This window comes from Formica exsecta, unplaced genomic scaffold (assembly GCF_003651465.1).
Source record: "Formica exsecta isolate Colony F162 unplaced genomic scaffold, ASM365146v1 scaffold379, whole genome shotgun sequence".
NCBI lineage: Eukaryota > Metazoa > Arthropoda > Insecta > Hymenoptera > Formicidae > Formica > Formica exsecta.
The window spans coordinates 87,932-92,605 of record NW_021851033.1 but is presented as its reverse complement, the minus strand read 5'-3'; the positions used below and the strand labels follow the sequence as shown (position 1 = coordinate 92,605).

General features: G+C 31.4%; 1 long non-coding RNA gene across 1 annotated transcript in view; it reads right to left on the bottom strand.

Moving 5' to 3' along the window:
- LOC115239341 overlaps positions 1 to 4,016 on the bottom strand; it is a 35,123-nt gene extending 31,107 nt beyond the window's left edge. The window contains exon 1 of the long non-coding RNA XR_003884625.1: positions 3,973 to 4,016. This is a non-coding gene — a long non-coding RNA (uncharacterized LOC115239341). The remainder of the gene's footprint in view (positions 1 to 3,972) is intronic.
- Between the last annotated feature and the right edge of the window lie 658 nt (positions 4,017 to 4,674).

Below are 4,674 nucleotides of genomic sequence, written 5' to 3'. Positions count from 1 at the left end.
ACATGATATCTAATTTGACTTTAATGTATATACATCTTCGATTGTTAGTCCAGTAAAATAGTATCAAAAACACCGAATATCTACAAAACGGATAGACAAGCCAATTTTTTGAGGGTGAGTAGAAGGTCATAGGAGATGCCCGAATTCACAAAGTTCCAACAAAATTTCCCTGTGCGTCGGCGGCCATCTTCAAAATAGGGGTAAGTTTGGATATCTCGGCTCCTATTGGTCGAATCTTTTTCCTTTTTTTTTAATTTTGTAGGAAAAAATATTTGCTACAACTTTTGTTTGAAAATTTTTTTAATAGCTGTCAAGGAAAGAAAGTTACAACCAAAAAAATGCCGTCAATTTGGGGTTGAACATTTTTATTGACAATAATATTGGCCCCTGTTAGTTTTATCAAAAAAATGTTCAAATAAAACTTGTAGAGGACTCACTTCTCTACAATTTTCGATATTTCGATTTACAATACAAACTTCTTTACATTTTGCGGTGACTCAAAAAATACCAGAGATAGAGGGCGCCAAAGTTGACTGTGTCTAGTAAATGCTATTTTTCGTGGGAAAAATTCGCGATTTTATTGTGAATTGTCGTACATTAAAACCTATGTGTCTAGTTTTTTAATAGTGGAGCCCCCCCGCAGGGGAGGCGGACATAATGTCTCCACACATATACTTTTTAATGCGTAAATATAAAATGGAAAGTTGTAAACCCATGTGAAACCTTATTTTGCATTAAAAAGTATATGCATAAGACAGTATGTTCCGCCCCCCTGCGGGAGGGCTCCACTACCAAAAACTAGATACATAAGTTTGCGTTGAACCTCGCTTTGTGTGGAATAGCAAATGTATAACAAAAAAACATAAACACGCAAGTAAGATATAGTGAAAGGATCATAGAAATAAATGCGAAAATTATGATACTTCAAAATCGCATATCTCTGGAACTAGAAGAGAGTGCCACAAAATTCAAAGTGCGTGTTACTTAGGAATGTGCCTTCTATAATATATGTAAAAATGAAAATGATCCGTAAGGTGTAAGTTAATCTGAGCATTTACCTGATCCTCTATTCATATAAAAAGATTTGCAAAAATTAAGACGTGTATAGACATTTCCCAAAAAATTCAAAATTGTATAAAAAATGAAGTCTTTCACCGTTCCTCACTAAATTAAATATCAAACATTCTTTAATAATACTCTATTCATGTAAAAAAATTTAACCCGATATTTCAAATTTTCCGAAAGTTACAGCGTGTACAGCCATTTCTCAAAAAATTAAAAATTTTATAAAAAATGAACCCTTTCACCGATACTCACCAAATTACGTACCAATCATCCTTTAATAATACTCTATTTATGTAAAAAAATTTAACCTGATATCTCAAAATTTACGAAAATTACAACGTGTACAGACATTTCTCAAAAAATTAAAAATTTTATAAAAAATGAACATTTTCTACATACATACATACATACATACATACATACATACATACATACATACATACATACATACATACATACATACATACATACATACATACATACATACATACATACATACATACATACATACATACATACATACATACATACATACATACATACATACATACATACATACATACATACATACATACATACATACATACATACAGACATTTTTTAGGAATATGATTTTTCGACGGTTTAGAACATTCTAAACACATTGGCATAGAAAACTGGAAAAAAATTTTATCACGAAAACAAAGCTTCCTCTATGAGGAAGCAAAAGTACCCGGTTTTACCCTATTTTCCCCTACTTGGTGTATGTTTTTTATTAAATATCTTTTATAGATCATTATCTTCGCGATATTACTTTCGTATAAGAAAGCTCATCACAGAGTTTTATTTTAATTTATCATTATTTTATTCTAATTTACCAGAGTATTTATAATCAGATTCTTTCCCGCAAGTACAATCAAGAATTCTTTTCCGATATTTTTCTATTGTGTATTTTAAATAAGAGATTACCTAAATAATAGCCGCATTACAGTAATATCAGTAAATTTGTCGACGAATGGCGGCAATTTATTTTGTGAAACAAAGTGCAATGCTCGTACGATGAATTAATACTTTCTTGCGCGAACGTCGCACGTGTTACTCCTTCTTGAGAAATGTGTTAGCTATTACTATAGCCTCGCATCTCCGTCAGCTGGCTGTAAAATACTAGACGACGAGACACTTATACGTCATCAAGCTCGCGATCAAGGGGTTATATGCGGAAAATCCGACATATTTGCTGTCGTCAAGTAAATCGCATAGAAATATATAGTAGTCAATAAAATGATATGAATTTCAACGTTCGAATTTATTACATCAGCTTACACGTATATCAGATTATGTAACAGATAGTCTTAAACACGTATTTGTTTTAATTCTTTGTTTCGCGTGCCGCGAAGAATTTCTCGAGATATCTTGCAATCATTTTTATCTAAAGAAATATTCGTAGATATATCCGCGAGATTTAAAGATAATTATCGCAAGTTACGAATTGACATGTAATCTTTATATTCTAAATTAATTTAATGTAAATTGTTTTATAAACTACTTACATTTTCTTCAAAATTAAGATATGCATAACATTTTATAATAGAAGAAAATGAGCAAAAAAACATATAAATTATTATTTGATATTTATTTCCAATTTACCAGTATGTGCATTACATGAATCTCGATTTATTTTAATGATTTAACAAGTTCCCAATGGTTGACTTTAATTCTATGCAATAAAACGGAATATAAATTTTTTAGTTATATTTAATTGATCCAAGTGCTATCTGTAATTAATGATTGAGCTTTTGTGATAACTATACAACTTGAAAATATTCACTATAACAGGCACACTGAAGATGTATGTAACTTATGGCAATTAAATGCGAAAGGATTTATTCATAAAAAAAAAAGATCATTATTTCATTTCATTACATTTTCCCATTTAGGAGCAAATATGTAATTACGTTCCGAAATGTTTCGGCAAAGTGCCAGAATCCTTTTATATCGACATATTTCCTCGCGTATTGGTTTGCACTTTGACGATAACGAACAATATGATTATCTGTCTTTCATCATTCGAATAACTTCGTTGTCTATCGCGATAATTCGATTCATTCGACGATAATCACCCAATGGCGCGCGCTAATATTTCCATCAAAACGAAATTTTTAAAGAACACAACAGACATCACAAAAAATTTATCTGTGTTCGACGGATATATTTGTATGCGCGATGATCTATAAAACTATTGTACATTTAATTCAATCTGAAACAAAAATATTTAGACAAATTTGATCTATTTTTATGCAACATCATGTCAACGGTCTAATAAAATAGCTATGTATATTAAAAATAATGAAAATTTTATAAACGCAATAATAATACATTAAAAACAAACAGAAATAAAATGGGATAAAAATTCTACTTTTGTTGAGAATAAACCGTACAACTACTGTAAGTAGTAATTTGCAAAGAACATTAAAGTTTAAAACATACGAGTTATATCTCAAATGATTTCTTATTCAGAAATTCAATGTAAGATTGTATCGATAATTGATTATAAATCTAATTTTTTCGATTTCTTTCCACACGCAACAAATTAATAATAGTGTCTATCAAGTGAAAATCAAGGAAGAGTATATAGAATTACCCGCACTCTAAATTTTGTCGGTATTAGATAAGTCAAAGTTTATTAAACTATATTAATAACGCGCTTTAGAATTTATGACGTAAAAAATTCAAACATAAGAAGAGAAAGAGAAAGAAAGAGAGAGTGAAAGAGAGAAAAAGAGAGAAGGAGAGAGAGAGAGAGAGAGAGAAAGGGAGAGGGAGAGGGGGGGAGAGAGAGAGAGAGAGAGTAAATGCCGTATTTTTCGTCGTGATTTATTCGCATTATTCTACACGTTTCCTTCTCTATCTCCTTTTTTTGTTACTTACAAGCTGCCAAGTCCTGGAGTTGTTGGAATTCTGCTGGCGAGAGCTTATCCCAGTGAAAGGCCATCCTTACTTATGGTTTATGTGTCCCTTAGGACAAGCGGCCAGTCGTACAATATTGAAATTCGTCACCTGCGAAAAGATGCAACTATGTATAAAATATGATTAATATAGAGTTTTTCATATAACTTTATCTCTAATTATTTGTTATAAACACCATGCTAAATATTACATTTGAAGCTATTGTATTCAGAAGATAGTAATCGCACACACATATATATATATATATATATATATATGTGTGTGCGATTACTATCTTCTGAATACAATAGCTTCAAATGTAATATTTAGCATGGTGTTTATAACAAATAATTAGAGATAAAGTTATATGAAAAACTCTATATTAATCATATTTTATACATAGTTGCATCTTTTCGCAGGTGACGAATTTCAATATTGTACGACTGGCCGCTTGTCCTAAGGGACACATAAACCATAAGTAAGGATGGCCTTTCACTGGGATAAGCTCTCGCCAGCAGAATTCCAACAACTCCAGGACTTGGCAGCTTGTAAGTAACAAAAAAAGGAGATAGAGAAGGAAACGTGTAGAATAATGCGAATAAATCACGACGAAAAATACGGCATTTACTCTCTCTCTCTCTCTCTCCCCCCCTCTCCCTCTCCCTTTCTCTCTCTCTCTCTCTC